This window comes from Dendrobates tinctorius, unplaced genomic scaffold, assembly GCF_039654945.1.
Source record: "Dendrobates tinctorius isolate UK_male_01 unplaced genomic scaffold, ASM3965494v1 ptg000070l, whole genome shotgun sequence".
NCBI lineage: Eukaryota > Metazoa > Chordata > Amphibia > Anura > Dendrobatidae > Dendrobates > Dendrobates tinctorius.
The window spans coordinates 83,453,755-83,475,565 of NW_027361738.1; the positions used below are offsets into that span (position 1 = coordinate 83,453,755).

General features: G+C 46.2%; 1 protein-coding gene across 1 annotated transcript in view; it reads left to right on the top strand.

Moving 5' to 3' along the window:
• Positions 1-77: 77 nt before the first annotated feature.
• The window catches only part of LOC141095754 (guanine nucleotide-binding protein G(T) subunit gamma-T1-like), a 46,139-nt gene continuing 24,405 nt past the window's right edge, over positions 78-21,811 (top strand). Inside the window, exon 1 of the mRNA XM_073582047.1 lies at positions 78-219. The gene's annotated coding sequence lies outside the window, so the exon portion shown is untranslated. The remainder of the gene's footprint in view (positions 220-21,811) is intronic.

Below are 21,811 nucleotides of genomic sequence, written 5' to 3' on the forward strand. Positions count from 1 at the left end.
TTGTAGTAATAAAGTAATAATGAATATACCTTTCCTGCTGTCTGTGAATTATCTTCATCCTTCCCAGATCTGCCAGCGAGCGGGAACTAACTGTATTTTGCTTGTATTCCTAACACTGCTCTGACGACTGACAGTCATCCAAGACTACTGAGTCCCCGAATCCCGGTCTGTATACAAGGGTCCAACACTCTGGTGCCGGAGTTTGCACAGCTGTTTCAGGTGAGCAGATATTTCATCATCGTTAAGTCTTTTTATATTTTGCATGGTAGGAGCATCTTGTGAGGTACGGTATTTTATTTTTATGCTTAGAGGAGCTATAAATGATTCCTCTGCTACCACCATGATTATTCAAAGTTCAATTGAATACAAACCCAAAGATTGTAAGGAGACATTTGATTTTGAAAGGAAAAACAAATGATACCGTTTTAGGAATAAATTGTATTAATAGAAGGATTCTCCTCCATAAGTTACAAAACCATATAGTGCCTATAATTATGTTTACTAAATACCCTTATTATTATTACCTTAATGTATTATTTGCAGTTTATTTTTTATCTTATTTTAGGATATTTGTGTTTTTTTGTTTTGTCTTCTTTGTGTAATGGTCTTGTGTTTAATATGCACTTACATTGTGCATACACATTAACTTACTTTCCCAGTTCAGATTGCAGTTTTTTATTTATTTCAGTGTGCATTCTGTGCATATAAGGGTGTGACCGCCCCTTTTTCTGAGCTGGGAAAACCATCCTGTCTGGCCTAAGCTTTTACTAGTGGTTCAGTCGCTCGATCCTTGTTCACATTCACATCACTTGGCAAGTGGAAAGGTTTTAAATACTAGAGTAGGACTGTCCCACAAGGGTTGCAGTGACGTGGCGGGAATGCTTGCACATCATTTTGATCAAAATTATGTTTACTAAATACCCTTATTATTACCTTTATGCATTATTTGCAGTTTATTTTTTATCTTATTTTAGGATATTTGTGTTTTTTGCTTTGTCTTCATAGTGCCTAACCTGTAAGTCAAAGTCTGACCCATAAAAAAGCCTTAAAATATAACAGTTCAATTCAGCCAAGCGACTCACCCAGTTGGGTGTTTTAGGGTTGTTCTGTCTGCACCGCTCTAGTTGATTGACAGGTCGCTCCCTATGTTTACATGTGGCAGATGCCTGTCAAGTGGAGTGATGAGGGGAAAAGGTGGCCAGTGGCAGCAACGGACTAGTCTCTCCATATGAGCACACGTAGGAGATGCCTGTCAGGTGGAGTGATGCAGGGTAAAGCTGGACAGTGGCAGCAACAGACTAGTCTCTCCATATCAGCACATGTAGGAGATGCCTGTCAAGTGGAGTGATGCAGGGAAAAGGTGGCCAGTGGCAGCAATGGACTAGTCTCTCCATATGAGCACACATAGGAGATGCCTGTCAGGTGGACTGATGCAGGGAAAAGCTGGCCAGTGGCAGTACCGGACTTGTCAGGTCTCTCCCTATGTGCACATATAGTAGATGACTATCAGCTGGAGCAATGAGGGGAAAAGCTGGCCAGTGGCAGCACTGGACTAGTCAGGTCTCTCCCTGTGTTCACATGTGGGAGATGCCTGTCAAGTGGAGTGATGTGGGGAAAAGTTGGCCAGTGGCAGCCCGGACTAGTCAGGTCTCTCCATATGAGCACACGTAGGATATGCCTGTCATCTGGAGCGATGCGGTGAAACGTTGGCCAGTGGCAGCACTGGACTAGTCAGGTCTCTCCCTATGTTCACATGTGGGAGATCCCTGTCAACTGGAGTGATGCGGGGAAACGTTGACCAGTGGCAGCACTGAACTAGTCAGGTCTCTCCCTATGTGCACACATAGGATATGCCTGTCATCTGGAGCAATGCGGTGAAAAGCTGGCCTGTGGCAGCAACGGACTAGTCAGGTGTCTTCCTATGTGCACACGTAGGAGATGCCTGTCAGCTCAACTCTAGAGATGAGGGGAAATGTTGGCCAGGGGTAACGACAGACTATTCAGGTCTCTCCCTATGTGCACACATGGGAGATACTTGTCCACTGGAGCGATGCAGGAAAAAAGCTAGCCAGTGGTAGCTCCAGACTAGTCAGGTATCTCCCTATAGTCCCTGGTCGGATCTCCAAACTATGTTTTTTTTCTAATTGTCCCAGAATTTAAGAGAAAAACATACCTGACTGCAATTGTGCAATTGTATCAGCTAAGCATTCATGCATTCTCTATGAGAGAGCCACTGCATCGCTGGCAGCAACTTATCTGTCAGGGAGCAAAAAGGTTGACTGTTGGGAATCCAAGATGTCCACAGACATGTTAGACTTTTGTCCAATCCGCAGATGTAAGAAGGTTCGGACAAAGTTAGTCTAATATGTATATATATATATATATATATATATATACAGTGCCTACAAGTAGTATTCAACCCCCTGCAGATTTAGCAGGTTTGATAAGATGCAAATTAGTTAGAGCCTTCAAACTTCACACAAGAGCAGGATTTATTAACAGATGCATAAATCTTACAAACCAAAAAGTTATGTTGCTCAGTTAAATTTTAATCAATTTTAAACATAAAAGTGTGGGTCAATTATTATTCAACCCCTAGGTTTAATATTTTGTGGAATAACCCTTGTTTGCAATTACAGCTAATAATCGTCTTTTATAAGACCTGATCAGGCCGGCACAGGTCTCTGGAGTTATCTTGGCCCACTCCTCCATGCAGATCTTCTCCAAGTTATCTAGGTTCTTTGGGTGTCTCATGTGGACTTTAATCTTGAGCTCCTTCCACAAGTTTTCAATTGGGTTAAGGTCAGGAGACTGACTAGGCCACTCCAACACCTTGATTTTTTGCCTCTTGAACCAGGCCTTGGTTTTCTTGGCTGTGTGCTTTGGGTCGTTGTCTTGTTGGAAGATGAAATGACGACCCATCTTAAGATCCTTGATGGAGGAGCGGAGGTTCTTGGCCAAAATCTCCAGGTAGGCCGTCCTATCCATCTTCCCATGGATGCGGACCAGATGGCCAGGCCCCTTGGCTGAGAAACAGCCCCACAGCATGATGCTGCCACCACCATGCTTGACTGTAGGGATGGTATTCTTGGGGTCGTATGCAGTGCCATCCAGTCTCCAAAAGTCACGTGTGTGGTTGGCACCAAAGATCTCGATCTTGGTCTCATCAGACCAGAGAACCTTGAACCAGTCTGTCTCAGAGTCCTCCAAGTGATCATGAGCAAACTGTAGACGAGCCTTGACATGACGCTTTGAAAGTAAAGGTACCATACGGGCTCGTCTGGAACGGAGACCATTGCGGTGGAGTACGTTACTTATGGTATTGACTGAAACCAATGTCCCCACTGCCATGAGATCTTCCCGGAGCTCCTTCCTTGTTGTCCTTGGGTTAGCCTTGACTCTTCGGACAAGCCTGGCCTCGGCATGGGAGGAAACTTTCAAAGGCGGTCCAGGCCGTGGAAGGCTAACAGTAGTTCCATAAGCCTTCCACTTCCGGATGATGCTCCCAACAGTGGAGACAGGTAGGCCCAACTCCTTGGAAAGGGTTTTGTACCCCTTGCCAGCCTTGTGACCCTCCACGATCTTGTCACTGATGGCCTTGGAATGCTCCTTTGTCTTTCCCATGTTGACCATGTATGAGTGCTGTTCACAAGTTTGGGGAGGGTCCTAAATAGTCAGAAAAGGCTGGAAAAAGAGATAATTAATCCAAACATGTGAAGCTCATTGTTCTTTGTGCCTGAAATACTTCTTAATACTTTAGGGGAACCAAACAGAATTCTGGTGGTTTGAGGGGTTGAATAATAAATGACCCTCTGAATAAACTTTTCACAATTTAAGAAAAAATTAAACAAAGAAATAACATTCTTTTTTGCTGCAGTGCATTTCACACTTCCAGGCTGGTCTACAGTCCAAATGTCACAATGCCAAGTTAATTCCGAATGTGTAAACCTGCTAAATCTGCAGGGGGTTGAATACTACTTGTAGGCACTGTATATATATATATATATATATAAGTAATTTCTTACTTAGTAGTCCGTGCTCATATTTGTAGGATCGGGATTACAAGGCTCTGCTTACTTGTAATCTGCTGCATCATTCCTGACATGTTAGAACCAGAAGGTTGGCACAATATCATGCTTAATATTACAAACTATTAAAGAAAAACAAGCTATTCCAATGAAGAAACAAGTAGCAATACGCCCGGAATAGGTGCCAGGATATCAAGGAGAGAAACACCAATGAGCATTTTTACTGCTTCCCTCAAGAAAACAATATAATGTCCAAACAGCTCCGAGAACGTTGTCCATACTTGAGACCATTGTAGACCTCACCAACAAGAACTTATGTGATTTATAGGGGCTCTCGTAGTGGACACAAGAACTTCCAAGGACTAGGAACACTTTTCCTTCCCTGAGAAAACCTTGGATGCCTCAACTGTTGAGCCGCCCAAATAGATAATCCATCAACCTAGACATTCATGGGGGTTTGTACATCTTCCACAATTAATGGGGAACTGTACACAATCAATCATCAACATAACTCAATTTCCCAGAGTTTTCTGACATAATTGAGATTTTCATATTTTATAAAAAGCACAAAAATTTTCCAATATTAGTTGAAGGAGTGATCCCAAAAGCAAAACTTATTAGTAGTGATGAACTAATCTTTTGATATTTCAATTCGCAGGGTTTGATACATTTATCCAAAAAATTAGTTTCACACTACTGCAAAGCCTCCAATTGCCCTTAAACGATGTGTATAACACTCTGAGGTCTCCTGATTCTAAACCCATTGTCATAGTACCCTCACCATAGGAACAGAAGCTAACTCCGTAGTAATCAACAGCCTGTTTAATAACACAGGACAATGACAGACTTTTCTTTTTTTTTTTTAAATAAAAAAAATGGTCCAAAAATTATCCCACTTAGTCATTTGTGATCAGGCAGACCATTCTGTGAAGAACTATGACTCAAACTGACTGAGTCGCTGACAGAGGTAACATCATTCTACTGTGACAGAGGCGAGTGATGGGCCAAATATTACATAATGCCTTTCACTTGCTCCACACTAATACGACTGCCAGAGGCAAAGGAGGCTAATTGTGACTTGTGCTTAGTAGTATTACTGCCCTGATCACTATTGGCAGTAATGGTGCTGCTGCTAGTGTCTCACTCATTCTTAGCCGAGTTATGTTTTTTTCTTTACATTTCTCCACTATTGATAATACCATATATTTTGTAAAACACTTGGATTAAGGCAAGGGCTACATGATTTCATGTCTCAGAAAAGTTATGCGACAAATACATCTGTGAAATGTGTCTGCAACGAAATGTGGCAGCAGTGAATGATTATCAAAATGGCCATCATGACGACTAAGCAGCTCTGCAGGAATCATAAGATATAGTACAACTTGCAAGTTGGCAGTTATGGTGTTTCCTTTGCTGTCGCTGGCTATCTTGCGGTGAGTTCTCCTTCAATGGAAGTCTTCAAACAGAGGCTGTACAGACATCTATCTGAGATGGTTTAGTGATACCTTCATTGAGCAGGGGGTTGGACACGATGACCTTGGAGGTCCCTTCCTATTCTAACGTTCAAGGATTCTATGATCTTCTGCCAGTGTTGAACAATTATCATGCTGCCATGGCCGGTACAGGCTTCAGCTGAGAACTAACACTGTTGAATATTTTCATGAATAATCAACATAATCCTGACAATTTATCATCTTAGTGTTAGAAGTGCACGGGGCATTATCAAATGATTTAATGTGAAAAAAACAAACCTTGTGGAATATTTGGATTGTAGAATTATTAATCATGGTCCTCTTTATTCTTCTCTTACGTCACCAGCCCGGTTTTGAACGAGACCCAAGAACATTATGATCACCTGCAAAATTCCTCCCTCTTAAGAGTTTGCCCTTTTTTGTTCTGAATCGACCTAAAGTGATATCTGTATGTAATAAGTGGAATAGTCATGAGCTGGAATATCCTGCATTACGCATGTACAGCGCCTTAAAAAGGTATTCATTCCACATTTTTTCACGTTACACCCACAAACTTAAATTTATTTTATTGGGGTTTTCTGTGATATACCAACACAAAGTAGAAAGTGTTTGTGAAGTGTAAAGGAAATGAGACATGGTTTTCTAGATATTTTAAAAATGTAAATTTGAAAATTGTGAGGTGCATTTATATTCAGCCCCCTGAGTCAATGCTTTGTAGGATCACCTTTGGCTGCGGTTACTACAAGTAAAAGTTCTGGTACTTTTTTCTTTACCTTGTAAGTTTGAAATTAGAGTAGAATCAAAGAACGTTAGAGTCGGAAGGGACCTCCAGGGTCATCGTTTCCGACCCCTCAATGCAGGAGTCACTAAACCATCTCAGACAGATGTCTGTCCAGCCGCTGTGTTAAGACTTCCATTGAAGGAGAACTCATCACCTGTAATGGCAGCCTGTTCCACTCTTTGATCACCCTCACTGTCAAAAAGTTTTTTCTAATATCTAATCTGAGTAACTTACCAAAGTAACTAAACCTTTGACACTTTTATTTATACTTTTGTGTAATTTTATTTGCAAGCAGATCTGTGGGGGTCCGGGTACTGAGACCTCTACCAGTTACTCAGAGAGGTACAGAACTCAGGTGATAGAGTGCACACAGACCGGACTGAAGAGGACGGATACAATAGAAAGCAGTGTATGATAAAATATAAATGGGAAGCATGTTAACATGTCCCACTGCACAAGGAGTTTGTATGTTCTCCCCCGTGTTTGCGTGGGTTTCCTCCGGGTTCTCCGGTTTCCTCCCACATTCCAAAGACATACTGATGGGGAATCTAGATTGTGAGCCCCATCGGGGACAGTGATGATAGTGTGTGCAGACTGTAAAGCGCTGCGGAATATGTTAGCGCTATATAAAAATAAAGAGTATTATTATTATAAGGCCCATTCTTCAGTTATTAATCATGCGTTATTAGTCATGCAATCACCAACTCAATGGCAGCCGGTCACCTATCTAATGTATATGACGGCAATTTCACACAAATCTCCTTCCAATGACCCATACACATAAGATAATATCCCACATTTATTTTAGCGATTTTCCTGAGGTTGCCCATATAATTAACTAGCTGTAATGTGACAACGCCTACGCCCTACCACCACGCAGTATACAGTGACATGTGCTGCCCAGGTGGGAGCAGATGTGGAGGCCATTCCAGCCAATGACTCAGAGGACAGATGTAAAATAGGATCTTATAACAAAGAGTCAGTAACGGGACAGTGATCCCAATATAATCCCTGTATCACCGCACAGAAGACCGTGAAGAGCTGGAATGTTGGCACAGAGAAAGAAAAAGAGTCAGCAAATAATGCAGAAAAGTATTGCATGACCCAGAAGACCTAAGGGAAGTATTGGTAGAGGCTCCATGAGCCATGGACAGGGCAGAAGAATGGGGTCAGGGGGTGTTACAACGGGCTGTTAGAAATCAAAGTAGAAATTGATACGAAACCCATTGAGCACACGGATGCGGTAACCATTCTCCTGCACCCAACTTGGTCCCTCTCACCATGGAATTCGGCATTGCCCCCAACTCCATCCAGAAAGCAAATGAGATATCCCACTTTTTAGCAGCTTTATATGAAACTTGCCCCTCTCAGCCTGAGCCATCCCAAAAATTTGCTGGAATTGTATTTGAAAAATCAGGATATTCCGGCAAATTTTGGACTTTTGGCAACAGTAACAAAGTTTATCAATTTTGCCTGGAGAATTTCTTTAAATAAGGGCATCGTTCACAAGGCAAGTCAGAGTCCACGTCCATAAACTCAGATATGATGTTGAAGCTATGCCATCTAATGGTTTATGGTCCAGTCCTTGGTGTCCAGTGGTTTAATGTCCTGTTATCAGTGGTATATATAGAAAAAAACAAGGGGCTCGGTAGCAAAGGTGAAAATGGACCTTATGTTATGGTGTCCCCCAACTCTCTGACCCCTGAACTTTACACTAATATCGCAGTTCTTCTCGCCAAGACTTATGATGTTACATTAAAAATATGTCCTATGAATAGTCCTTCTCTAGTCAGTGTGGGTGTACTTTTGGAAATCCTCTCCCCTGATTACATTTTTTTTTTAAAATGAACTGTGCTTTACACATTCTCTTAGGTCCATCACTGAGTCTTATCCTCCTGCAATGCTGAAGTCACACAACAGCGCTGCAGCCAATCGCTCAGCTCCGTAGCTCTTCTTGTGTTGACACCACAGAGTAGCTGAGCTCAGTGATTGTCTGCAGCGCTGCAGACAATGTGATGTCAGCTCTGCACACAACAGACATCAGGAGCAGTGGCAGAGACTCAGTGCTAGACCAGGGGAGGGTGAGTAAGACATATTAAAAAAAGCAAATTACAGCCAGGGGACTGGGGAGCAACCTCTGTGATGCTTAAATAGTGGCAAATTGTGAGCCCCAGTCCATTTTTTTTTGTAGTTCTCACAGCTCATGTAACAATCATGTACCAACAATGAATGTACAGTAGACAACACGAGTCTTGCGGAGACACGATCCTTCTCTGAATTTAGCATGAACGTAACATTCCTACAAATTCTTTGTGTCATCTATAGCCCCATTCTCAGCATTAATTATCATCGGGTAATTAATCTTCACCGTCGTACGAATCGCACAAGATGTCAGAGTCTCTCCCTGAGATCATGCAAAACATGTCCCTCCAGTTGTAACTAATCTATAATTCCTAGGAAAGCGTGAAACATTATGTCAGCAGTAATTGTAGAGAATTAAAGGGGATGTCCAGGAATAGAAAAATATTACTCTTTTTTCAAAAACAACACTACACTTGTCCATATGTTAGGACCTGAGTTTTCGCGGATAGCACTCATACCTATGATATTCTATGGTGCTGTGCATATGTCCGATTTTTTCCTCAGACCCAGTGATTCGTGAAAAAAAATCGGAGACCTGTCCAATTTTGATCCAAGGGGTCGGATCAAAATCAGTAATACGTCCGTGAAAAAATTAGGTAACATTTTTTAAAAAAAAAGTAATCGATGAGGTCCAGGTGTTATCTAAACCAACCAAGATTTGGGGTAGATGACCTTGTTCAGACAGTGATCTACTATAGTGATGCAGAAGGTATCCAAATTCTGCTTGTCATGCTGTGACTGTTCGTGATTAGGGAAAGGGGCCCAGCACTGTCCCTAGAGCTGGGGCCCTAACTATCCCTGCATCCGAAGGTACCTCTAAAGGTGAGGAGGTTTGGGTCACCAGCCTTACTGTTCTCCTATAATATAAAGCTGTCCCCTCCCCCTCCCTGGAGGCCTGTGACAGGTATATTGGTGTATAAACATGTAAGACAAGCAGGGAAAACAAAAAGCAGCTTACATACTAAAACACTCACCAAGGGTAGAGAGGAATAAAGGAAAGGAAAGAAAGGTACTAACCAAGTGGGAATAGGACAATGGAGAACCCATACACATAAAAATAGCATACAACAATCTCCAGCAGCAACTACGAACTCCAACTTCAGCAAGCCAGGAAGTAAACTTTCACAGGCAGGGATGAGAAGGTCTGGCCAGGTTTTATAGAGTGAGGAAATGAGCAGATCAGGAGCAGCTGTGAGATGGAGCTGCATGTCTCTAACCAGCATTCAAGGAGTTGTTAACCTCGTAAGAACCAAAAGAAAACAAAGTCCTTTTAATATGAGGAACAAAACACACAGGCTAAATGGAAAACCTGTGATTCAAAATACGTAATAATCGCCTGACCCCAGATCTCCCAGGAGGACGTGACACATTTATGATTCTACTGTAATGATAAAGTCTTGTTTCACAAGGAAGAGAACCCATCAGCTCCACTTTCTGCAAAGTCTTCTACGTTTTCCAACTTTTTTTATTATGATTTTTTCTTTTTAAAGGACTTTTCCAAACAGGGGGGAAAAAACATTTCCCATAACTTGTCAGCCATTATTTTCCAAAATAGTGGATCAATATTTGTAGAAAATTCCATCTTAGTGCTGAAAAGCTAATTTAGTGGTGTAAATGAGGAAGGACTTTGATGGCTGTTATGTCAAAAGCAGACATAAAAATTATAAAATAAAATTAGCATTCACCCTGTAGTAAGTATTGGAATAAATAGTAATAATACATGTAAATAACATAGTGAAAATAGCTGACACTGTTGTGATCAAAAAAGGGTAAAGGCTATCCCTCTATGACAAGGTGTACCCAAGCCGAGCGGTCCTATCTCTACATCTTGATCCCCTGGTTGTGTACCTAGGATCTACATCATCACATGCAATTTTCATGTCAGAGTAAAAAGAACAGTGCATAAGAGTATCCGGTCAGTGACCGGGGGACCGTGAGTGGTGGAACTCTTATGGGCGCGCACTATGGCTCTGGGACAATTATAAACAGCCCTATGAGGCTTGCAGATTGGGGAACATTACTAATTGCATCTGCATCCAATAATTTGCACAATCTGCGTCATTTCCTTGTCATAGAGGAGTCTATCAAATCAATATTGCACTCAATATATCACAACCTTTTTTTTTTGTATTTTTGCCCAAATGTTAAAAGTTACAAAAAATTCACATAATCTAGACCAGTAAGTAGTACTTGTCTTCAAAAAGACACGGAGCAAAAAATGTTTCTGTTGCTTAAAAAGTCACAATTTGCACCAAATTCAACATTAACTTGCGGCATTTGACACATGGAACTCCCAGTGTACTAAGTTTCTTAAAAATTGCATTGGTGTAATTTGTGCCCAATTTTACAATTAAAGGGGGTTGTCTTATCTTCTTCATTCACAAGTGCACCGCTCCTCTGTCTCATGCCGGCTGGCGATGCACTCCTGAAGATTGACAGTTTGGGTCACCGGCATGGCTGAACTGCTGGTGCAAAATTTGATAAATATGGATTGGAAGAGTTGAAAGGAGAACACAGCACTTTAGAAGTGGCCCAAATAACTTCATCATTAATAAATGTTAGCCATTGTCTTCTCTCAGGGGCGGCAAACAGGGGATGCCTCTATTTTCTAGATCAGTTGAAATCTCAGATGTGAATGAGACCCCCTATGGGACGTATAAGTATACTATCGATACTTGGCCAATAGTAGAATCTGACTGTGTGGCCCCTGAAACAGAGCTTGATGGTATCATCTCTTTAAACCATAGTCACCAGTTGACCAAATGTGTAGTTATGGGTACGGGGTCACATTGAGGCCGTAGCAGGGCCGGACTGGGACTAAAATTCAGCCCTGGCATTTGAAGTTACACAGGCCCACTAGTCACATGGTGACTATAGAGTTGAGCGAAACGGGTCGAACAATTTCAAAAGTCGCCGACTTTTTGCAAAGTCGGGTTTCATGAAACGAAACCCGACCCTAGGATGAGGTCGGCCACGAGGTCGGCGACTCACGCGCCAAAGTCGCGTTTCAAAAGTTTGTTTAGCGCTCTTTTTCAGCCAGTCAGGATCCACGGACACTGTGGGCAACGTGATGACATAGGCAGGGGTCACCACCATCTTTCAGAAGGGCATGCAAGTGATTGGCTTGCTTTGGTGGGCGTCACAGGGGTTATAAAAGGGCGTGCACGCCGACCGCCATCTTACTTCTGCCGATCTTAGCATAGGGAGAGGTTGCTGATTCTGTAGGGAGAGCGTTAGGCAGGGAAGAAGACAAAAAAACTGCTTCTGCTGCTAGCGATTTTGCCTGTACAACACACCAGTCACTGTGTGTGCAGTGCAAGGGGAGGCTATATTGTGGTGGATCAGCAGTGTTGGTTGTTAGGCTGCCTTCTAAGGCTTCCTGACAGCTGCATTGCTGTTTCCCCACTGCTCTGCAAACTGCTTTTTTAAAAGCAATCCCAATTTTTTTTTTTGTCCTGCTGAGGTACTGAGCGTGCATTTATTCACACCATACAGCGGTGTACGCTCCTCACACAGTACCGTGTAACGGCTGTTATCACAGCCACATTGAAGCTATCTGTGTGTCACTGTGGAAGGATAAGTGGAGGACTTGTTCCGTTCTTACAGACCTACACTCTAGGGAGATTCCTATTCTGCCCAATTCTACAATTCACTTATTTCACACCTGTGCCAGCGAGCCTGTGACATAGCGCTCTGATATTCAGTGGGCCTCACACAATCCAAAAGTGTCCAATGTCCACAAGTGTCTGCAGAAATTAAAAATCTCCCTTATCCTGTAGTCACTTTTTTCACACCTGCTGCCTCGAGCCTGTGACATAGCGCTCTGATATTCAGTGGGCCTCACACATTCCAAGTGTCCAGTGTCCACAAGTGTCTGCAGAAATTCAAAATCTCCCTTATCCTGTAGTCAATTTTTTCACACCTGTGCCATCGAGCCTGTGACATAGCACTCTGATATTCAGTGGGCCTCACACAATCCATAAGTGTCCAGTGTCCACAAGTGTGTGCAGAAATTCAAATTCTCCCTTATCCTGTAGTCACTTTTTTCACACCTGTGCCATCGAGCCTGTGACATAGCGCTCTGATATTCAGTGGGCCTCACACAATCCAAGTGTCCAGTGTCCACAAGTGTGTGCAGAAATTCAAAATCTCCCTTATCCTGTAGTCATTTTTTTCACACCTGTGCCATCGAGCCTGTGACATAGCACTCTGATATTCAGTGGGCCTCACACAATCCATAAGTGTCCAGTGTCCACAAGTGTGTGCAGAAATTCAAAATCTCCCTTATCCTGTAGTCATTTTTTTCACACCTGTGCCATCGAGCCTGTGACATAGCACTCTGATATTCAGTTGGCCTCACACAATCCATAAGTGTCCAGTGTCCACAAGTGTGTGCAGAAATTCAAAATCTCCCTTATCCTGTAGTCACTTTTTTCACACCTGTGCCATCGAGCCTGTGACATAGCGCTCTGATATTCAGTGGGCCTCACACAATCCAAGTGTCCAGTGTCCACAAGTGTCTGCAGAAAATCTAAATCTCCCCTGTCCTATAGACACCTTGTACCTTGTTTTACATTACTATATAGTTTGTTGGATTTTGTCTACATTTCTACCAAAAATGAGGAAGGCTGGTGGAAGAGGCCGTGGAATTGGGCGGGGGTTGGCAGCTGGTAATGATGGTGTTGGTGGTGGATCTGATGGTAGTGGCAAAAGCAAAATAGTACCGAATGCAGCAGGTGTTGAGCCTGCGTCATCGTCTGGCACCATAAGGCTTCGAAGGCTTAGTTTTCTAGGAGTTGGCAAACCGCTTTTAACGCCAGAGCATCAGGAAAAAGTTTTGTCTTACATTGCTGACTCAGCCTCCAGCTCTATCGCCTCCTCTTCTGAAGTTGTAAAAAGTAAAAGCACTGAGTCGTCATTGGAGGCTCATGTTCATGAACCACACCTTTCCTTGTGTCCTTCACCCCAACCAAGATTGAAGGATGACGCAGGCCATACTACTGATTACTCCATGGAGCTGTTTTCACATACCATGCCTGGATTTTCAAGTAAAATGGTGAATTACCCAGGCCAAGATGAATCTGACATGGAGTGCACTGATGCACAGCCGCTGATAGATGATTCTGCTGGTATATTCACTCAGAGCACTACATTGTCCTCGCAGTGTACAGAGCCAGATTCTGACCCTGATGAGACTCAGGTGCCCCTTCCCGCACACTATACCACCATACACGGTACACAGAGGAAGGTGCACATGACATTGAAGAGGAGGTGATGGATGACCCAGTTGTTGACCCAGATTGGCATCCATTGGGGGAAGAGGGTGCTGCTTCCAATAGCTCAGATGAGGAGCATCCACAGCAGACATCGACATCGCAACAGCTGTTATCTGGCAGGCCCGGAGCACTCCAAAGACAGGTTCCAAAAATCAAGAGTGGCTGGACAACTTGTCCAGAGGGTCAAAACATCACAGCGTGCTAGGCCGCAAAATGTCTGCCAAAGTAGGAAGAGTGCAGTGTGGCACTTTTTTGAACAAAATCCTCATGATCAGGCCAAGGTTATCTGTAAGAAGTGCGCAAAGACCTTTACCCGAGGGAAAAATCTGAAAAATTTGAATACCAGTTGCATGCTTAGACATTTAACCAGCATGCACTTGCAAGCGTGGACACAACACCAAACCTCAAGTGCCACATGTGCAACTGATCACAAAGAAGGTAGTCAGCAACGCTACATTGTTTCCCCCACTGTAAGCCCACCGGTTAGCACAGCAGCAAATGTTGAGGTGTCGTTGCAAGGCCACAGCAGTCAGGGAATCCCAATGTTATATCAACGAAATACTGAATCTAGGCCATCAGAAAGAACACCAACTCCATCACCATCATCAACCCTCTCTCAGTCCGCCCTGTCCACCGCTACTTCCACCATATGCAGCTCTCAAGTCCAGCTCACCCTCCCAGACACTATGAGTAGGTCAAGAAAGTACTCAGTCTCTCATCCGCGTACACTGGGTTTGAACGCCCACATTGCCAAACTAATCTCGTTTGAGATGATGCCCTATCGGTTGGTGGAAAGCGCAGCTTTCCGCGAACTCATGGCCTATGCAGTACCACGCTATGACCTACCCAGTCGCCACTTCTTCTCTCGCAAAGCCATCCCAGCCCTCCACCATCATGTGAAAGACCGCATTGTCCATGCACTCAAGCAGTCAGTGAGTGGAAAGGTGCACCTCACAACTGATGCATGGTCCAGTCGGCATGGCCAGGGCCGTTACGTGTCCATCACTGCGCACTGGGTTAATGTGGTGGATGCAGGGTCCACAGGGAACAGCGGTGGTGGGACAGTGCTGCCTAGCCCATGGTATAGGAAACAGTTGGCTGTAGGCATTCCACCCTCCTCCTCCTCCAGAAGCGAAAGCTCGTCCACAGAGCGCAGTCGTACGAGCACTCCATCTGCAGCTGCCACTGTTGCACACGAGGTGTCCCCCTATCGAGCAGCTAGTGGAAAGCGTCAGCAGGCTGTGTTGTAGATGATGTGTTTGGGCGACAGACACACCGCCGAGGTGCTGGCCGAGTACTTGAAGCGACAAACTGAGTCATGGCTGGGCAGTGTACATCTTGAGGCAGGCAAGGTAATTAGTGATAACGGCCGTAATTTTGTGGCAGCCATAGCCCTTTTAAAACTCAGCCACATACCTTGCTTGGCTCACACCTTGAACCTGGTGGTGCAGTGCTTCCTCAAAAATTATCCGGAGTTAACAGCCCTGCTCCATAAGGTGCGAAGACTGTGCGCACACATCCGCCGGTCGCCTGTACACTCCGTTCGTATGCAGAAGCTGCAGCGATTGCTCCACTTTCCCAACCACCGCCTCATTATCGACATTGCAACAAGGTGGAACTCCACCCTGCACATGGTGGAGCGGCTGTGCGAGCAGAGGCAGGCCATAATGCATTTGTGGGAGGATACACGGCCAGGCACTTTGAGAGCAGACATGGAGTTGACAGACGTGCAGTGGTCGAAGCTGAAAGACCTTTGTAAAGTCCTTCAGTGTTTTGAGGAATGCACACGGCTGGTAAGCGCAGACGACGCCATCCTAAGCATGAGCATCCCACTTATGCGTCTGCTCATGCAAACTTTGACGCAATGTGATAAAACACTCCGGGATCGCCTTTGCTGGGGTCAAAGGTCACGTGCATTCAGCATGAAACTCAGGCGCAGAGCGGGGATTCGTGTATAACTGACCCTGGGTCAGGTTTATTAACGGTGAAAGCAATGCAAAAGGAAATAAAACATAAAACAAATCCTTGCCTGTCCGGCACTAACTAAACAATGGACAACCTAACTACCAACTGGCGGGCTTCTCCCGTCCAGCCAAACCACAGTTGCAGTGGGCACTGCTTCCACTCACGTGTGTGTCTCTCACACAGACAGGCTCTCTGTGTTCCCAGGCTGAGACACTCACACAACCACCTTGCATCCTTATATATCCACCTCCCATTATCCATTAGTAAGCAGGTGCGATACTGACCAGACTAGGCCACATAGGAGAGGAATCTGGGCGAGATATACCTGCCCTCATCCACTATTCCCACATGATTCTCACATATCCCCCCCTTCTGCTCAGACCACTCTGGTCGAGCAATGACACCCGCCAAACAGTGCACTCGGGACAGGGCATCTGCATTCCCCATCTGTACCCCTGGGCGGTGCTCCACCGTAAAAGTGTAGGCCTGCAGGGCCAGGAACCACCGGGTCACCCGGCTATTCCGTTCCTTGTTCAAGTGCATCCATTTGAGAGGGGCATGGTCAGTGATCAGCCTGAACTTTCGGCCCACCAGGTAATATTTGAGGGCCTCTAGAGCCCACTTAATGGCTAGGCACTCTTTTTCCACGACTGCATACCTTTGCTCGTGTTTATTCAGCTTCCTGCTGAGATAGAGGACTGGGTGTTCCACTCCGTCCCTCACTTGTGAGAGTACGGCCCCGATACCGGTATCAGAGGCATCCGTTTGTACCACAAACTCGCTGCGGAAGTCTGGAGTCACCAGTACGGGCTGAGAGCAAAGTGCCCGTTTTAGGCTATGGAAGGCTTCTTCAGCCGCTAAATTCCATTTAATCATGACGGAGTCTTTCCCTTTTGTAAGATCCGTCAGGGGGGTAGCGATGGCTGCAAAATTGGGTATGAACCGGCGATAATAACCGGCGATCCCCAGGAAGGCTTGCACCTGCTTCTTGTTGACAGGTTGTGGCCAGTCCTGAACCGCCTGAATCTTATCAACCTGGGGTTTAACAACACCCCTCCCAATTACATACCCCAAATACCGGGCTTCTTCTAGCCCGATGTGACATTTCTTGGGGTTCGCGGTTAGACCTGCCTCCCACAGGTCGTCAATCACAGCTTGTACTTTCTGGAGATGAGTCTCCCAGTCCAAGCTGTAAATGACAATGTCGTCCAAATAGGCCGAAGTGTACCGCCTATGTGGCCTCAGGACTCGATCCATCAGTCTCTGGAAGGTCGCTGGTGCTCCGTGCAGTCCAAACGGCATATACACATACTGAAATAGACCTTCTGGGGTAGCAAATGCCGTCTTTTCTCTGGCAGCCTCCGCCAGAGGGATCTGCCAATACCCCTTTGTTAGGTCTAGGGTCGTAATATACCGGGCTTTTCCTAACCGATCTATTAACGCATCGACCCGGGGCATAGGGTAGGCATCAAATTTTGAGACCGCATTGCAGAACCGGATGGTGCCGTCCGGTTTAGGAATTAGCACAATCGGGCTGGACCACGCACTGTGCGATTCCTCAATGACTCCTAACTCTAACATTGCCTTCACTTCTCGGGAAACGGCTTCACGGCGCGCTTCCGGGATTCGGTAGGGCTTTACGTGAACTGTGACACCAGGTTCCGTTACGATGTCATGTTTCATTAGCATAGTCTGCCCGGGTTTTTCTGAGAAAAACTTTTGGTTGTGAAGTAGAAACTGCCTGACTTCCGTCTTTTGCCGCTCCGAGAGAGTCTCTGCAACCCGTACCTCCGGTACGGTATGCGAGCAGACAGGACGGGCCAGCTCCGCTGACAAGGCAGACCGAACCTTCCAGGGCTTTATCAGATTTACATGATAAATCTGCTCAGGTTTCCGTTTACCTGCCTGGTATACTTTGTAGTTTACTTCACCAACTCTTTCCTTGATCTCAAAGGGGCCCTGCCACTTTGCCAGGAACTTACTGTCCACCGTGGGGACCAGGATCAACACCCTATCTCCGGGTGCAAACGTACGGATCTTGGCGCCCCTATCATAGATTCTTTTTTGGGCTCCTTGAGCCTGTATCATGTGTTCTTTGACGATAGGCATAACAGCCGCAATACGGTCCTGCATTTGTGTGACGTGATCTATCACTGTTTTAAATGGAGTGACCTGACCCTCCCAGGTTTCTTTTGCAACGTCTAACAGTCCGCGAGGACGTCGGGCGTACAATAACTCGAAAGGCGAGAATCCCGTGGAAGACTGGGGTACTTCCCTGATGGCAAAAAGCAAATACGGAAGTAAATAGTCCCAGTTCTTCCCATCCTTGTCTATCACCTTTCTCAGCATCTGCTTCAGAGTTTTATTGAACCGTTCGACCAACCCGTCTGTTTGAGGGTGATACACGGATGTGCGTAACGGTTCGATTTGTGACAATCGGCAGAGCTCCTTCATTATCCTGGACATAAAGGGGGTCCCCTGGTCGGTGAGTATCTGTTTTGGTATACCGACCCGACTAAACACATGCACCAGCTCCTTGGCAATCGTCTTGGTGGCCGTGTTACGCAAAGGGATGGCCTCCGGGTAACGAGTGGCATAATCCAAGATGACCAGGATATGTTGGTGTCCACGTGCAGACCGTGGAAGGGGCCCAACTAAATCCATCCCAATCCTCTCAAACGGGACTTCAATAATAGGTAGGGGTAGCAAAGGGCTACAGAACCGGGGCTTAGGTGCAGAGGCTTGGCAGTCAGGACAAGACTCGCAATATACACGAATATCGTGATGCATGCCTGGCCAAACAAAACAGTGTAATATCCTTTCGGTGGTTTTCTGGACTCCCAGGTGACCTCCCATCACATGTCCGTGGGCCAGGTCCAGGACCTGCCGCCGGTAGGGTTTTGGCACGACTAATAGTTGCACCGTATCTTCCCCTTTTTTCTCTATCTGATAGAGTAAATCATTCTCCAGAACCATGTAAGGATATGCCAGCCTAGAGCCAGGTTCTACGGGCACCCCATTTATCACTTTCACATTTGTCCTAGCCTGAGAAAGGGGTAGGATCCTTTATTTGCTTGCTTTGGAAGTCATCTTTCTGAACTTCTAAATCCGGCAAACGGGGAGGTGGACGGCTGTCAGCCTCCTCCTCTTCCCTGGTCTCCTCATTATCACCCGCCCTGACTGAAATCGGGAACTGCAGGTCATTTCCCGCAGACTCTTCCCCCGAGTCTTCCAGGGAGACCTCTTCCAGGGATTCGGGACCCACACGCGCCCTGGGAGAAGAATCATGTACACTATTACCCGAGGGCATCAACTGATTCTCCCACAATTGCCAGAAGTGGGGAAAATCCCGGCCCAGGATAACATCATGCAATAACGCCGGGACGAGTCCCACTTTATGTTGCACAGACCCATAGGAAGTTGTAATCCATATGACTGTGGTGAGGTACGAACAGGTGTCTCCATGCACACACGTTACAGAGAATTTGTCTGATGGCCCAGTCGGGGCTGGCACCAGACTGGCCTTCACCAGAGTCACCACACTTCCCGAGTCTAACAATGCCACCACATTTTTGCCATCAACAGTTAAATCACACAAGTGTTTTTCCACATCCTTTTGACCGGCATTCACACTCACTACCCGTGCAACCATAGACATGCGGTTTTTAGAGTCTGTGACGTCGCACTGCATGGGTTCAGTAGTGACCGGACAGTTCGCAGCAATATGTCCCATCTCTTGGCAGCGGAAACACCTAACGGGCCCCTTGCTTAGACCATAGTTCGTTACTCTCGGCCTCGCAGTGCGGGCAGTCCCGTTTTCCTCCCCCACTGTCTTAGGGATTTTTCCATCTCCCCTACTCCCTGGAACAGTCTTACCGGTTCCACGTGGAGACGATGAAGAACGAGGTGGGGTAGCGTCGTCTCGGAGTCCTTCCGCCACGGAGTAACGTTCAACCAGATCCACCAGTTGATCTGCCGTCGTAGGATTTCCATGGCTTACCCACTTCCTCAGGGCTGGCGGTAGAGCTCTCAGGTACTTGTCCAGGACGACTCTCTGGATTATCTCTGGCGCTGTCAACACCTCGGGTTGTAGCCACTTCTTCGTCACGTGGATCAGGTCGAACATCTGGGACCGCGGTGGTTTATCCGGCTGATAAGTCCATTGATGCACTCTCTGTGCCCGGACAGCGGTCGTCACTCCCAGCCGGGCCAAGATCTCGGCTTTCAATTTGTCAAAGTCCTGTGCAGCTTCAGGTTCCAGGTCATAATACGCCTTTTCGGCCTCACCGGAAAGAAACGGGGCAATCAGGCCGGCCCATCGTGCCTTCGGCCATTTTTCTCGCACCGCCGTCCGTTCAAACGTGGTCAGGTATGCCTCGACGTCATCATCAGGCGTCATTTTCTGCCAGTACCGACTCACGTGAATCACTCTCGACTCGGCTTCCAGGTTAAGCTCAGGTAAGCTTGCCAAGCGCTGCGCCACCTGCTGGAGAAGCGAACGATCGGTAGCTGTCATGTCCACCAACTCCTTCAGCTGGGCCATCATCACCCGATTTGCTTCTTGCTGGACGGCGGTGGACTGTACCAGCGCTTTCACCACGTCCTCCATGCTCATGCTTGCAACGTGATGCCCGCATTCTCCACCACAATGTGATAAAACACTCCGGGATCGCCTTTGCTGGGGTCAAAGGTCACGTGCATTCAGCATGAAACTCAGGCGCAGAGCGGGGATTCGTGTATAACTGACTCTGGGTCAGGTTTATTAATGGTGAAAGCAATGCAAAAGGAAATAAAACATAAAACAAATCCTTGCCTGTCCGGCACTAACTAAACAATGGACAACCTAACTACCAACTGGCGGGCTTCTCCCGTCCAGCCAAACCACAGTTGCAGTGGGCACTGCTTCCACTCACGTGTGTGTCTCTCACACAGACAGGCTCTCTGTGTTCCCAGGCTGAGACACTCACACAACCACCTTGCATCCTTATCTATCCACCTCCCATTATCCATTAGTAAGCAGGTGCGATACTGACCAGACTAGGCCACATAGGAGAGGAATCTGGGCGAGATATACCTGCCCTCATCCACTATTCCCACATGATTCTCATAGCACCTTAAGGAGCAGGCGTCTGCAGCCAATGTTGACGAGGAGGAAGAGGTGGAATCCTTGATGACATTCAGCCATTGTCTGCTCAGGGACCTCTCCTGGACGAGTTGGAGGAAGAAGAGGAGGATGATGATGGGGATGATTACTTAGGGGAGGAGGATGCATCTCGTGGGGCAAGTGAAAATGTTGGCGTGGCAAGGTCTGGTACAGGGTTTGTGCGTGACTGGAGGGATGTGGATTTGCCAGAAAGTGGCGTTGGAGACAGGGGTTTCATGACAATGTTGTGGACTGATTTTTCAAGTACCGCTCACACAACTGGTAATACAGCATCGATGGAAAGTGACAGGAGACAGCAGTTGTCAACTATGGTTACAAACTACTTTTCCTCCCATATCAATGTTCTCCCACACAGGTCATTCCCCTTTGACTATTGGGCCGCTAAACTGGACACCTGGCCTGAATTGGCACAATATGCCTTACAGGAGCTCGCTTGCCCAGCTGCAAGTGTGCTATCGGAAAGAGTCTTCAGTGCAGCTGGATCAATCCTGACAGAAAAAAGGACCCGTCTGTCAACCCAAAATGTGGATGATCTAACCTTCATTAAAATGAACCATGCATGGGTTTCCAAGGATTTTGTCCCACCTTCCCCTGATGACACATAGGGTGACAGAAAAATGGCTTGCTTTGGTCCACCTCTTCCTGGGACTTGACCTATTTCGCCTTTTGCATCAGCTGAATGTCCAACATCAACATATGCCACTTTCTAAAACTCCCTAACTGTGCTGCCTCCCCCCCCATGGCCGGGGTCACCACCTAGCGCACGACACCATGCGAGTGCCGTTGCCCTGGACAGATGGGTAGGCCGACTCTTGGGCGCGGGCACTGGGTCCCTCATAGTGCAATCAAGTGTCTCTGACGGTGGTGGTGCACACCCGCCGTCAGACACACCGCCGTACTATGAGGGGCCCAGTGCCAGTACCGACGCCCACGAGTGGGCCCCCCTTGCTTGGGCAGGGCCCCAGCATTTGCAATCTTTACCT